Source organism: Vidua chalybeata, chromosome 3 (genome assembly GCF_026979565.1).
Source record: "Vidua chalybeata isolate OUT-0048 chromosome 3, bVidCha1 merged haplotype, whole genome shotgun sequence".
Classification (NCBI taxonomy): domain Eukaryota; kingdom Metazoa; phylum Chordata; class Aves; order Passeriformes; family Viduidae; genus Vidua; species Vidua chalybeata.
Window position 1 is genome coordinate 92,772,697 of NC_071532.1, and position 16,067 is coordinate 92,788,763.

General features: G+C 43.2%; 1 long non-coding RNA gene across 1 annotated transcript; it reads left to right on the plus strand.

Moving 5' to 3' along the window:
• The first annotated feature begins 1,442 nt into the window (after positions 1-1,442).
• LOC128786115 (uncharacterized) lies at positions 1,443-8,541 on the plus strand. Its single transcript, XR_008430181.1, has 3 exons — positions 1,443-1,540; positions 1,648-1,824; positions 7,972-8,541. It is a non-coding gene; the product is annotated as an uncharacterized LOC128786115 (long non-coding RNA).
• Positions 8,542-16,067: the final 7,526 nt, after the last annotated feature.

Here is a 16,067-nt window from a genome sequence, read left to right on the forward strand (position 1 = left end):
CAGAGACATAACCACTGATCCAAGACATTATTGTGATTTTATTCACTTTAATGCACAACTGTTTTGCATTTAATCCATTCAAAGTTGATTCTCATCTGACAATTTACCACCTTGTATGCAACTGTCCTATAACGTGAGTGCAGACTGCTATTATATAGCTTATCCCCACCTATAGTTGTAGCTGAACCCTTTACCATGGACTGTCTTTACTGTCAGTGGAGAAAGCCTCTCCACAAATGCAATTCATCCCATTCCAAAGTAAAATTTGTCCTCCCAGGGTAAGTAGTTCAGACATAGGTGCCAAAGTGGCAGAGGTATTAGAGGCGTGCAAAACCAGCCCCTGCATCTACTTCTCAGAGGAGACGTTGTTCTTAGCCTTGTGTTTAACAGCACATGCAGTAAGAACATGAGCTTTTCTCTCAGATTCATCAGATTTGCAAAGTAATTTTATTTTTATATATCATCACTGCACAGCAGCAAGTGCAGTGATGGGTACCAGCACCCTGCTCAGTGAAGACAACCTAGACTTGTTCATGCCAAAATGGATAACATCCAAGCCGAGGCTGGCTGAGTTGTTATCCTGTTTATGTCTGCCTGGATCAGACCCTGGAGTGGCAGCCTTCTCTAAAGGCAGCTCCTGAAGGTAGAACACACTGGCTACTCATCAAGCTTCACTGTCAGACAGATCACCACCTCTAACATTAAAAAGAAAAGAAGGGTAATCGTACTGGGTGACTCCCTTCTCAGGGGAACAGAGGGCCCCGTATGTCGACTGGACCCATCCCATAGGGAAGCCTGTTGCCTTCCTGGGGACTGGGTACAGGATATTACTGAGAGACTTCCTGGGCTGATTCGGCCCTCTGATTATTACCCACTGCTGATACTCCAGGCTGGCAGTGATGAGATTGAAAAGAGGAGCATCAGGGCACTTAAAAGGGACTTTAGGGCACTGGCTCAAGTGGTTGATGGGGCAAGAGCACAGGTAGCGTTCTGCTCAGTCCCCTTGGGTGGCAGAGACAAACAACGGAAGGAATCAGAGAGCCTACATTATCAACAAGTGGTTCAAGGATTGGTGTCATCAGCAGAATTTTGGTTCTTTGATCATGGGGCAACATTTTCAGCAGCTGGCCTGTTGGAACCAGATGGGCTCCATCTCTCTGTTAAGGGCAGAAGGATTTTAGCTCCTGAACTCACAGAACTCATTGAGAGAGCTTTAAACTAGGTTTGAAGGGGGAAAGGGATGCAGCTGGGCTGTCTGGAAGCAGGCCCAAGGGTGATAAGCCTGAGTTAGGGGTGAAATCAGCAGCCCAGCTGAGGTGCATGTACACTAATGCACGCAGCATGGGTAACAAACAGGCAGAGCTAGAGGCCATGGTGCATCAGCAGAACTATGATGTAATTGCCATCATGGAAACGTGGTGGGATGACTCACATAGCTGGAGTGCTGCACTGGATGACTACAAGCTCTTCAGAAGAGACAGAAAAGGGAGAAGAGGTGGAGGGGTGGCCCTTTATATTAAGGAGGCTTTGAACGTCATAGGTATTGAAACTAATGACAAGGAAATTGAATGCCTATGGGTAAGAATTAGGGGGAAGGACAACAAGGCTGACGTCCTACTGGTAGTCTGTTATCATCCACCCAACCAGGAAGAAGAGGTGGACAACTTATTCTACAAGCAGCTGAAGAATGTTTCAGGATCATCAACCCTTGTCCTTGTATGCGATTTTAACCTACCAGACAGCTGCTGGGAACTTAATACAGTGGAAAAGAGGAAGTCCAGGAAGTTCTTAGAGTGTGTGGAGGACAATTTTTTGTTGCAGCTGGTGAGTGAGCCCACCAGGGGAGGGACTATGTTAGACCTGTTATTTGAAAACAGAGATGGGCTGGTGGGAGATGAGGTGGTTCGAGGCCACTTGGGGCATAATGATCAAGCAATTATAGAGTTCTCGATATTTGGTGAAATCAGGAAGAACATCAGTAAGACTTTTACATTGGACTTCTGGAAGTCAGACTTTGGCCTATTTAGGAGACTTATTCAGAGACTTCCTTGGGAAGCAGCCCTTAGAAACAAAGGACTCCAGGAAAGGTAGGCATGCTTCAAAACAGAGATCTTGAGGGCGCAAGAACAGACTGTCCCTGTGTGCCAAAAGATGAGTCAATGAGGCAAACATCCAGCCTGGATGGGCAATGAGGTTTTGAAAGAACTAAGGAATAAAAAGAGGATGTATCATCTTTGGGAGGAGGGTCAGGTCTCTCAGGAAGTATTTAAGGGGGTTGCTAGGGCATGTAGGAAAAAAATTAGAGAGGCCAAAGCTCAGTTCGAAATTAATTTGGCAACCTTTGTAAAGGATAATAAAAAATGTTTTTACAAATATATTAATGGTAAAAGGAAGGGTAAGACTAACCTTTGTTCTCTACTGGATGCAAGAGGGAACTTAGTGACTGCAGATGAGGAGAAGGCAGAAGTGCTTAATGCCTTCTTTGACTCAGTCTTTGGTGGGAAGATGGCTTGTCCTCAGGACAACTGTCCTCCTACGCTGGTAGATGGTGTTAGGGAGCAGAATGGTCCCCCTGTTATTCAGGAGAAGGCAGTCAGAGAACTGCTGAGCTGCTTGGATGTTCATAAATCCGTGGGACCAGATGGGATCCATCCCCAGGGTGGTGAGGGAGCTGGCAGATGAGCTTGTGAAGCCACTCTCCATCATTTACCAACAGTCTTAACTCACTGGCGAGGTTCCAGATGACTGCAAGTTGGCCAATGTGATGCTCATTCATAAAAAAGGGTGGGAAGGAAGATCCTAGTAATTATAGACCAGTCAGCCTGACCTCACTACCCAGCAAGGCAATGGAAGAGTTTATATTGAGTGTCACCACACAGCATTTACAGGATGGCCAGGGTATCAGACCCAGCCAGCATGGGTTTACGAAGGGTAGGTCATGTCTGACCAACCTGATCTCCTTTTATGACCAGGTGACCTGCCTGGTGGATGCAGGAAAGACTGTGGATGTTGTCTATTTGGACTTCAGCAAGACCACAGCGCACTCCTGGAAAAGCTGGCAGCCCACGGCTTGGACAGGAGCAGTCTTTCCTGGATTCAGAACTGGCTGGATGGCCTGGCCCAGAGAGTGGTGGTGAACTGTGCTGCATCCAGCTGGTGGCCTGACACCAGTGGTGTCCCTCAGGGGTCTGTGCTGGGGCCTGTTCGGTTCAATATTTTCATTGATGACATGGATAGAGGGTATTGAGTCCTTCATCAGTAAATTTGCAGACAACACTAAGCTGGGAGCCTGTGTCAATCTGTTGGAAGGTAGGAGGGCTCTACAGAGAAACCTGGAATGATTGGATGGATGGGCAGAGTCCAATAAGATGACGTTTAACAAGTCCAATGCCCTGTCCTGCATTTTGGCCACAATAAGCCCCTGCAATGCTATAGGTTGGGGATTGTGAGGCTGGACAGTGCCCAAGTGGAAAGGCACCTGGAGGTACTGCTCGACAGCCGGCTGAACGTGAGCCAGCAGCGTGCCCTGGTGGCCAAGAAGGCCAGTGGCATCCTGGCCTGTATCAGAAATAGTGTGGCCAGCAGGAGCAGGAAGGTCATTCTTCCCCTGTACTCAGCACTGGTGAGGCTGCACCTTGAGTGCTGTGTCCAGTTCGGTGTCCCTCAGTTTGGGAAGGACACTGACATGCTTGAGCGCATCCAGAGGAGGGCAACAAGGCTGGTGAGGAGCTTGAAACACAAACCCTATGAGGAACGGCTGAGGGAGCTGGGGTTGTTTGGCCTGGAGAAAATGAGACTCAGGGGTGACCTTATCACTCTCTACAACTTCCTGAAAGGTGGTGGTATTCAGGTGGGGGTTGGTCTCTTTCTCCAGGCAGCAACTGACAGAATGAGAGGACACAGCCTTAAGCTGCGTCAAGGGAAATATAGGTTGGATGTTAAGAAAAAGTTTTTTACCAAAAGGGTGATAAAGTAGTGGAATGGTCTGCTTGGGGAGGTAGTGGAGTCAGAATCCCCGGATGTGGTTCTAAAGACTGGATGTGGTACTTGGTGCCATGGTTTAGTTGAAGTCTTCGAGCATAATTTGGACTTGATGATCTTGAAGGTCTCTTCCAACCTAGTCATTCTATGATTCTGTGGTTCTGTGAAGCTAACAGGAGGTTCCCAGGCATGATAATTCAGTCATCAATATTGTAACAGTATTTAAATTCCTCTCTTTTGGACTATAAGTCTGGGTGCTTTCCCAGACAATTCCTCAGTACAGGCAGGATTCAGCCTGAGCAAAGTATCATTGCCCATGGTGCTTTGGAGGCAGTCCTCCTGTACTACTAGGTAAGATAACTTCATAGTGCAGTATAAAGTAGTTCTAGGGATGCCAGTAGTTCTAGGGATCAACCATGACAGACATAACCCTGTTCATTTTAAGAGTATATACATATATAGATATATGAGTGTGTATATATATATATATATGTATGTATGTATGTATGTATGTATGTATGTATGTATGTATCTACATCTATCTATCTGATAATACCAGAATCTGGTAGACTTAAAAATGGAGCAGTTGCTGAGAATGAAAACTGCTAAACAATATTAGAGTGAGGGCAGGGGAGAGACAAGTACCACAGGAGCAGTATGGAGGTGAAGCAGCTTGGGCAGGGTCACCAACCCTCTTGAAAGTCTGTAACTGTAGCAGGGGAGAACAGCATACCATAAGAAATCTGACAAATTTCAATTGAAGAAATGGAATCATTAAAGTGTAAATTCAGGGTTTAACTGGAGTAAAGAAACTAAAACAGACAAGACTTGTCTATGTTCACAAATAGGCTGGCTCAGGAGAAGGAACATGAGGTCCAGATAAAATTGAATATTTGCAGTGACCAAAATAGGAAAGTGCTTCTGAACAGGCAGGCTTAGAAGAGCCACTCATTCCTGATGGCAACTAAGCCTTCTTCAGGAGCTGCACAGAGCAGGTCCACACTGAAGAATGCTATCTCTCTGCTTTACAGAGCTTTCAAAACAGACTCTCCTCCTATCCACTAATATAAGGAAGGGGGAAGGAGATCTATTACTTCATCCTCATGTATGTGGCAGCTTTTCTTTGCTGCCTCCTACACTTCATCTGCCACTGCTTTAAGTCTGCCCACTCTCCCCCTTTCACATGGTTCTTGTATGGCTCTGTGTCAGATATTCCTTCGTCACCTGCATGCCTCGTTTTACCAAGGTCATTTTCTCACATGCCATCATCAATTGTTCTTCTCATATCCTTTTCATGAAATATTTAATCAATCAATCAATCATTTTCCATGTTTGTTATCCTCTTCAAGGGCTTTTCATTGTCCAAGTTACTTTCCTCCTGTGCTTTATTACACTTCAGTCTGCTGAGCTTTCTCCAAAGTTCAGCATGAGATTACAAGTGTGTGGGTGAGCCCATAAGCTCTCAGACTGTGTTCTCAAGATAATTAGAAGCATATATTGTTAGAAACATGGCATCTTTGTTCAATTAATATTGAAATTACATACTAGTACTGTATGGCCTAAAGACACTTCTAGAACTTACAAAATACAGAGTAATGCATTTCAGGCATTGAGATTTTTAGTAATATACTAATATAAAAATAAGGAGGTGTTGAAACTTTAGGTAGATTAATCGGAATATTACTACCTTAACAATTTTTTCATAGTATCCAGACTGAATATTTCTAGCAGAAGAGTAAGCAAAAATTAATCTGATTTCTTTCTGTATTTCCTAAACAAACAAAGAGATCAACCATGATAGTGCTCTTTTACATAATGAAAGACTTTCCATGTTCCCCACTCAGAGTTTCCTCTCCTAAATCAAACACAGCCAGTGCTCAGAAACTTTTTTCATTTCCCAAATCTCATCTTGCTTCCCTCTGAACTCCCTCCGCTGAATCCACATTTCCAGTCAAGGACAATGCCTGAAAGTAGGTGCAATATTTCAGCCCGTCTCACCTATGCAATTAATCCTCATTTTACAAATAATGCTCCTGTTCAGACTTTTAGCTAAATGGCAGATTTCTCCTTGGTATATAACAGACTCACATGGTAACCAATATCCTTTGCTTTCCCTCACTATCCTGAGGGACTTGGGATTCTGTCACCTGGACAGCCGCACCCTATCTCCATTCCATATTTAATCTCACATCCACAAGAGAAGCATTTAATGTCATTCATTACTTTTGCTTAAGGTGTGAAGGGAATGTCTTTCTTTTTCACTCCACTTAGGAATAGCCCACAACTTTCTTGCTGTACTGCAGACCCCTTGCTTTTTGCATGTCTGCAAGACTTCATCCCCAGAAAAAGATGCATACTGAGACACTTTGTGAGATAAAGCACTTCTGGAGAGCAAACTCCTCCTTGTTCTCATGAAGCTCATTTTTATTGCTAGCAGCGGCATATGGGAGAAAAAGACACACTCAGCCTCCCTGTGGGTGACACAGACTGTAAGATCTGTGGAGGAAGCAGGAGGAAACTGATACATTTGTTACTACAAGGCAGGGAGCAACATGACACAGACCAAATGGCTAAACCAGGCATAGCGTCCAGGACCTTGTCCAGAAAGAAGAGATGAAATAGACTATATGGCATTAAAAAATAAATTTTAAAAAACCCAAACCCAGAACAAAACAAAAGCTCCCTAAAGCTTATTTCAAGCATCACATTGCCTAAACAGTCTGGGAATGGGATGGAAAGAAAACCAGCCTTTCATTAAGTCCAGGAGATTAATAACTTTGAAATTTAGTTTTCATTCCTGAGACCACCAGAACAAAAACTTTCAGAGGAATAAGATGTTCAGATCAACAGCCTGAGCTCACTCTGGGCATCTGAAAAGCCAAACAGGGTATATGAGTTACTTGCTGCCCACCTGAAACGTCATGTACCACATAAAGCAGTCTCAGGTGAGTCTCCCTGAAAACCCCATAGCTCAGTCATAGCCTGAGTTATGAAAAGCAAGATCTGCATCTACCAAAATATTCACACCATTTTTTACTGTTCTGGATATACTACACTTCCTAGTTATGAGATTTCACATCTTCTTGTTGCTGCACCTTCCAGTTCTACATTTTACTATTTGCATTCTTTGTGCGACCTCCCTTTGACAGCATAGCAGTCAGCTTCTACAACACTGTCCTGCAATTCCCTACACATTTTCAAAGCTTCTTTTCTTCTGAAAGAGGAAAAAAACATAAAGCTAAGGCATTTCATTCTGTTCTAACCTGTTGGAGCAAAGTTATCAAGAAAATACAAGTTTTTAATATATCTACAAGTCATTAAATGAGATTTTCTCCCTGTGATATTTCTCTTTCTGTGCTTGTCTGCAAATATGGCACCAGTGTGGCACAGACATATGCTTAGTTTCCACATGGAATAATCTCACTGAATCCCACAGGTGAAATTCAATTTAATTACAGGAAAAAAAGACCTGTCTCAATTGTCTCACCTGGGTACAGCATTTCAGCAGTAAGACTATGCTGGCACAAACTGTTAAGCTAAACACAAGCATCTGCTGACACAGCAGCTATTCTACTTAAGGTTCAAGGATATTTTATATGTATTTAGGAAGAAAGATAATGCATGCATATGGTAGTATACAATACTCTTTAAGCATTGGTAAAGCAATCCAAATGCAGAAAAAAAACCTCTCAGTGTTACACAGAATAATGACTTTGATGGATTGGGTAAGGTTTTAAAGACATAAAGTATTTTATGTAAGATGCAGTGACTCCTCTGAACAGCGGAGGACATTTAGTTACTGCAACTTGTCACTTGAATGGTATCCAGAGAGAACAGTGGGACCAGTGAGGAAACTCAGCCTGGGGATAGGCAAGAGAGAAAGGTTCTTTTGTGTGGCAGCAGAGGCAGAATCCCAAATGCTCATTTTCACACACAGACAAAGAAGGAAGGGCAACATTTATCTCTTCTGTTTTTTCTAATTTTTTTCAGGGTCTGCAGCACAAAATCCCTCCTAGGCAAGCTGTCAACAAGGAGGAAGCATCCTGTGTGCAGGGGCCCAGCCTGGCAGATTAGCAGTATTGCTCACCGCAAACCTGACGCAGCAAGAGAAGCTGCTGTGAGAGGACACAGCAGAGGAGAGCTCTGAGAGCTGTGGAAGAAAATAACAGATACAGCTGCCACTCTAATCATTGCACCAAGTTTCCAATGATGTCCTCATTTTGCCATGCCAGTGACCCAATGTGGGATGCTAGAGGAACTCACAGCAGTCAGTGGAGAAGATGGTAGGAATTACAGCTGAAGGAAAACTAGCATAGCAAAGCTCAATATAAGCTTAATCCTGCATACCACACTGTCTTGCTGTTGCATTTTGACTTCACTTGTTAAGCAAGACATGCACTGCAGCAACTGGGCTTCTCTGCTGAGAGGAATGCAAACTCTAGATCAGAGGGATGACAAGAGACACCATTGCCTGCAGTGACTGTGGCCCACAGCTGAGCAAGAATCAATCATGTTGGTTTTTATTCCAGATCTTGGAGCTCTTGAGCCTTTTGCATTAAAACTTTGCTGCATAAACAACTGAGAGAGGGACCAGACTCTGAATCTGTCTGCAGCAAACAGCATGGTCCAGCACAATTTTATACCCTGTCTCTCATGCCCTAAATCTCTCAACATCATCTTACTGTCATAAAAAGAGGATGAGATGCTCTTCAGTATGAAGGGTTTAGGACAATGTGATTTTAAACTTCTTCAAGTACAAAAAGCACTAGGAGATATGTTAGTGACAATACTATTAAGAAACTGTATGGCAGAACAAGTGCCACAGATTTTAAAGAAAGAGAGGTAGTATCACATTGAAAACAGTCTTTTTAGGCAGCACATACAAGGTATGAATGTGCACAGTAAATCCCAGTGAACCAGAGTACTTCCGTTCCAAATACAGACAAGATTTGTGACAAAGCCAGTATTGTGCTCACTGCACCACCCCACCCCACCCCCCCCCCCCCCCGCCCTGTAAATATATTAATCACTGTGATGATCTTAAGGGTATTTTCCAATCTTAATGATTCCATGAAACTAAATCATCATCATCAGATTTTTTCCAGGCACACAAAACTTACTCATCTCCACTGCATCACAGAATGAGTCCACATGCCCTGGGAACATAAATGCCTCCTTGGGCACAATTGAAAATGTACAAAACAGTCATACAGCTCCACATTTACATTCTCTCCAAGCTCACCAACTAGGCCTAGCACATTAACGATCTCTCATTCAGACAGACCTCTCAGAACCTCCTTTTGGGGTCAGGAACTGCACAAAATGCAGGGAGATTAATCCTGTGTATCAGAGGCAATTGTCAGTGCTTTATTGTATATGAGGGAAGAACAGCTTCATCCCTTTTCTCTGCCCAGGGAAATGTGAACTCTTACCATCACATCCTGTTGATGCAACCAGCAGTCTAGAAGTGTTTCTAAATGCCTTTCTCAGTCTTTTCTGAGCTGCATATGGCATGGAATAATGAAACATCTGATGGCCTGTATGAGGGAAATAACTCCATAGTCAATTTTGGAGAGTGGACACTGGAGTTAGGTATTAGTGACTCCTTCAGGATTTTTAAAAAATAATCTCAAGTATTGGCATATCCAAGCATTTTGGTGACTTAAACTAAGATTTTGCTCATACCATCTTTCATAGTTAGCTCTGCCATAAAGACTCCCTAACTGAACTGCCCCTTACCCTGGCAGAAAAATTGTCTCATTAGTGATCACAATCAATCACACAAACAGAGAAACTTTCTGTCAGTCTAACTCACTCCATCTATAACAGGCCATTCCCACAATCAGCTGACATATATGTGAAGGCCCTAACGCTTCACAGATGTCCGTGTTACCTCTGCATAAACCATGAGTCTGGGCAAGTTACCCAGCCATAGGGGTAGGAAGCATCAGAGTGCTCCTAGGAAGAGCACCACCATCCAGTATGGGCTTAAATAAGGGTTGTGAATTTGCCATGAAGAAATGTAGGAGAGATGAAGGTGATGGGGAGGGATTGAGGCTGTCAGGGGTTCACGGTACCGCAGGGAGCTGCAGCCTTCAGCAGAACTGGGTACTCTAGGCATGACTATAAAAACTGATCTGCTTCAAATGTAGCTCAGAGAGTGAAAACAGTGTGGAGCCATTAGGCCTGGCACCAGAAATAGGATGTAAATAGGATGTAGAGCTGTAACAAGGACCATGAGTGTCTGTTTTCCTGTGCAGGTGAACAAGCCCAAATGCTGCTGCTTCTACAACCTGCTCCCTCTCCCTGCCCACTCCCCTCAGCCTCCCCTGCCCACTGCTGCTGTGGTGGGGACAGCTGGGAGCAGCCCTCTAGGCAGTTAAATGAATCCATGAGGAAGCAGAACCGGGAAGAGCAGACCCCAGCTCCCAGCCCCTCTCCATGCTCATCACAGGCTGCTGGAGAGATGGAGCCAGGGCTATCTGACAACCCACTTCAGCTCTGGATTTAAACACATTGGATAGACTGGAGGTAGAGACAGGACAGGTTTCATGCCCTCCACCCACTCAATTTCCAACTGACTGAATGTTACTCCAACAGTGTTTTTAGATTTGTATTAACCCTGCAATGGATAATGCTCAATGCTGTTTTGCCCAGACATCCAAAATTACAAGCTCTTTCAAATTTTCAAAAGGTGAAAACCAAAGCATTTTCATTTTTTAAGCATTTACAGCTTTTCCTCCATATTCTGATCTGAAATTACGGCGTGTTTTCTTGTTTCAAGGAGGTGCAATAGGTAACAGCATGCCAAACATGTGACCCAGGGGAGGTATTTGAACAGGAGCTGAGCACAGCTCTCAAACAGACTATAAACCTTTCATCCCTCATTCTCAAGCCTCTGCTTTGTTTATGCCAAGTAGAATTTACTAGAGTAGCAGTTAGTAATGCTAGTGAAGGAAACTGCAGGCTGGGTGTGAGAACAGGCCTTATGTCAGAGCACAGTTCTTATCTTCCCTCAATGCTTATGCTCAAGTCATGTCTCATCTGTTGTGAGAGATCATTATCCTCCTGCCTGTCCTAGCACCTCTGCACTGCTACTATCACTTCATTATTTGTCATCCAACCCACCAGCTTGCATGTTTGTGCAAATTTCATCTGTCTTTTTGCTTTACTATCACCTGCTTCATTTAGGTTTATATGCCACCTACTAGCAATAAGGCAATAGTTCTGTTTCCTCCCATGTGAGAAACTGAAATCTTATGGTTAATGGCTTAAACATTTTTTATAAGGACTTTGCCCATTATGGCAAAATTGTATAAAGAAGCTGTGACCACCAAAGTCTGCTCCCTACCTGAATATGCCTCCTGACTGGAACTGGACTGTGAGTCAAACCACCTAACTTGAGAGAAGGGTGGTACTGCTGTCGAATTATCTTCTATCTAAGGAGAATGTATCCACAAGGAAAGCCAAACCCAGCAGCTGTCCTGAAAATCAGCTCTGGCTGGGCTCAGGGTGAGGGAGGCCATAGCCCACAGATTCATTTGGTGAGGCCAGGTTTGCACACACTTTCCCTAGGCCAAGGTGGGAGAAGAATTTTTGGTTGTGTGGTGTAACCCCATGTCAGATGGAATACTCACCCTCCCTTACACAAACTGGCTCAGTTGTAAAACCCCTCCACCCCAGGAAGGCCACATCCACATGTGAGAGGCAGCTGAGGAGGGATCATAAACCATCAAAGACCCCCAAAGCACCCCCAGACTCATTCCTGAGGCCTTGTACCAGAGGACTGCACATGATGCAAAGTGATGCAACCAATCCAGAGTCTATGGCAAGAGACAGTGTAAAACATCTCTGCCAGAGGAAGTACTTGGATGTTCCCAGCTAGCCTGAATACATATTAACCCTTTGAACTCTGTTTTGTGGGAACCTCACCACCAAGAAGACCACAAGAGGATCAATGGGATGCTGCTGGGATCCACAGAGTGGTGAGTTTTCCACCTAACCTATCTCTCCGTCACTCTTTTGCTCCCCCCATGCCTTTCCTATTTTTTTCTCTCTCCCTCCCTCTTTCTCCCTCCCTCACGCTTACTGTTAAATAAAATCCGTACTATTGACTTTCAGCATACAGTCTCTTCTGCACCTTAATTTGGGCAGAGGCATCTCTGTAACAATAACCAGATCTCAACATCCCATGGTAAGTAACTTACCTCTGGAAATACTTGATTTTTTTAACAGAGAAACATTCATAAAAAGACTCAAAATATTGTTTATCTTGAGATATTTTTGACTGATTTTTTCTCCTCTTTTTCCCAGTTCTGTTCCACTGATGCTTGCAATGGTCAGATAGATAACCTAATTTAAAATACTGCCACTAGTATCCAAATTCTGTCTTACATATATCTTTGAACTAGGTTAAAAAACAGTGTTCACAATCCCAGTGGTCTCTTGAAGCTTTTTAGGCTAGATATCAAACCCTGCTATCATCATCATATTTCAACTAGTGATTGTAACCATGGGATATTTTATTTTAAATTATTGTGGAGTATATGCAGTCACTGTCACCTAGGAGATGTTGAATGAGTAGGAGTTTAGCCACAGATGATTTTGAAAAGTCATATTTTCCAGCGTGAATCAGATGATCCTTTCTTTAGCTGAAAGGTGTCCCTGTGACTAGTGAAAAATAAAAATTTGATATAATCTCTTCTGAAAATACAGCTGATAACAACTGTGATCACATCTGGCATTTTAAGGAGTAGTAAAAGGAGTTGTGTATGAGCAGAAAAGAGACGAACAGTGAAAGATGGAGAAGTAGCATAAAGGCTAAGGAAATTACTGAAATCCCACTTACTTAACAACAGATGAAGTAAAATTTATGTTTCCGATATATATTTATGTAAAGTATTACCATGAGTGCTGAGCTCATAAACCCACCAGTGAAAGAAAAGAAAGAAAGAAAAGTGCAAAAACCAGAAAGAAAGTCATCTACCTAGATACAAACTCTTGAAAGTGATGGGAGGCATCCTTTAAAACAGGGGAAATTATAAGTTTTAAACAGGTCATATGAAAAGTATCTTGCTTTTCTAAACAGAATAAAAAGGTGGAGGAAAAAACAGAGCCTGTAAGCTTAGCTGTGTGCATCAACACAAATATTGGCCTGCAGACAAAGCTTTGTCTACTGCCCCTTAATCAAAGGAGCTGTCCTAGAGTTTTCTTAGATCAAACAGAGAAACAAACAAACAAACTATATGGGGAGAGAGAAAACAATAAGGTGTCTGTTTCTTTCTTGAAATTTACTAGGGCAACCACCGTTTTTACTGTGGTCACAGGCCTTTTCTATTTACAAATTCAAAGGCCAGTGCTAAACTTTAAAAGATGCTTGTGCCAGGCTCTGTTTCCAATTACCTGTACTGTGTGGTTTCCCAAATGGGGTTTCTGCTGAAACTGTAATCAGTCTAAAGCAAGTCATATCCACAAATGGCAGCTTGGATTAACAGGCTATGCTCCACGTCCCCAGCAGCCCCATCCTGTCTACAGGAAAACATTGTCTTTGCTATCATAAGAGCTCAGCTAAACTTAGATACATTTGTCTTCAATTCAGATGAAGGCCAGCTACTGAGGAGAAAATTGGCAAACAGATATGAGGGGAAACTATTAACAAGTATGCTTTCTGTAGCACCTCTTTTTGAGCTTGCCCTCTTTTCAAACTGCTTGCAGTGGTGAATGCAAGAGGCTACACAGGATGCTTGAGCACCTAGAAGACACAATTTGCTCTGTTTACTGAACCCCAGTATCTGTAAAGTATTTCCAGCACAGAGACTTGCAAGTCTCCAGTTTTGAAAGGAAGCTATATGCAGAAGGACTGCTGGAAGCAGCTCTTTCCATAAGCAGGTTGTGCCCTTGAAATGAAGCAAAGCTCTCCTGCTAGCTAGTTTGGATGAAGACAGAGTTACCACACTGCCAAAAGGAACTGCTCAGTGTTTCTTCATACTTTGTTTTGAAATTTTTAACCAGACACATTGTGGCAATCACCAGCAGCTGGCAGAGGCAAGAATTGATTGTTCAGTGAACTACACCACCAGAAATATTTAAAATGTCTTTAATGGGGACAGCTAGTATATTTTAGATATCCTCACAACCTTAGATCCTGACAACAGCACATGGAATGACACTGGCAAAAGTGTCCCAGAAACAGTTTTTCACAAAGCACAGATCAGCACTGCTCTCTTGACTTCGTGACTGGCGGCCAGTCACCAGTGGTGTCAGGGATCTGTTTTGGGACCAGTTCTGTTCAATATTTTTATTGATGACATGGATAGAGGGTATTGAGTCCTTCATCAGTAAATTTGCAGACAACACTAAGCTGGGAGTGTGTGTTGATGTGTTGGAAGGTAGGAGGGCTCTGCAGAGAGACCTGGAATGGTTGGATGGATGGGCAGAGTCTAATAAGATGAAGTTTAATAAGTCCAAGTGCCCTGTCCTGCATTTTGACCACAATAACCCCCTGCAGTGTTATAGGCTGGGGATGGTGTGGCTGAACAGTGCCCAGGCAGAAAGGCACCTGGGGGTACTGCTCAACAGCCGGCTGAACGTGAGCCAGCAGCGTGCCCTGGTGGCCAAGAAGGCCAGTGGCACCCTGGCCTGTATCAGGAATAGTGTGGCCAGCAGGAGCAGGAAGGTCATTCTTCCCCTATACTCAGCACTGGTGAGGCTGCACCTTGAGTGCTGTGTCCAGTTCTGTGTCCCTCAGTTTGGGAAGGACACTGAGATGCTTGAGCGCATCGAGAGGGCAACGAGGCTGGTGAGGAGCTTGGAACAGAAGCTCCTGCAACTGATAGAACAAGAGGACACAGTCTCAAGCTGCGTCAAGGGAAATATAGGTTAGATATCAGGAAAAAGTTCTTCACTGAAAGGGTGATAAAGTACTGGAATTGTCTGCCGGGGAGATGGTGGAGCCACCATCCCTGGATATGTTTAAAAAAAGACTGGACGTGGCACTTGGTGCCATGGTTTAGTTGAGGTGTCAGGAACAGGTTGGACTCGATGATCTTGAAGGTCTCTTCCAACCTTGTGATTCTGTGATTCTGTGTATCCAGATTTGCAGCCCTTGACAAGACCTATGAAATCTAATGAAAACACAACCCTTTCCAGGGAATGTGTTTGGTTGGTTCTTTTCTCCCTTGTATTAGGGATTTATTACATTTCTTCCTTTTTTTTTTTTTTTTTTTTCCCTTTTCTGACAGAATTCTAAATTCTCTGAAGTTTACAAAAAGAAGCACTTCAACACTGTAATGAGCTTTTACCCTTTAGGATTTGGGAAGAGAAAAAAAGGAAAGTCTTATCTGTTTTAATTCACGTAAAGGACTCTAATGGCCTTCCAGTACTTTTGATATAACTTTTGAGAGTTAAGATAAAAACATAATCTCACCTGAAATCTTAAAAAATTGAAGTGAAAAAATTGAAAATTGATTTGTAACCTTAATTATGGGCAGATGGCAAGGCACTGAACATTATTTCAGATAAAGTCTTTCAAAAAAGACTGTGAGGAAGAACATGACACTTCTCTCAAGACTACATGTCCTTCCTGATATAAAATACAGGGGCAAGAGATGAAGGTGGAGGAATAGGCACAGCAGAGGTATTACCATTTCCAATCTGTTTGTGTTTTTACTCACCTGGTTCCTCCACTGCAGGTATCTGTGCATCTACAGAAAGGCAAGCATCCCACTGCCTTTTCAGAGCCCAGGAATGATGCTACAAAAGCCCACAAATAGGGACAAAAGTAGGAACAGTTCCACTCCTTTTTTATACTGGTCAGGTTCACAGGAAGAAAATATTCTGTTCACATGGAGTAAAATGTTGCAACAGTAAAATGCACTCCACAATATTAGCCAATATTCCCAAAGTCCTTTACCGATGAAAAAAAACACAAATATATTTCCAATACCTAATGGGTTGAACTACCTTTCTCTCCCTCCCTACCCCCACTTTTCTCTTTGGAGAGAACTGAAGCTTTAACAGCTTTTCCCCAGTAATACATGGAATTTTATAGCAGAGCCAGAAATAAAACTAGGTCTTCTTGATATCTC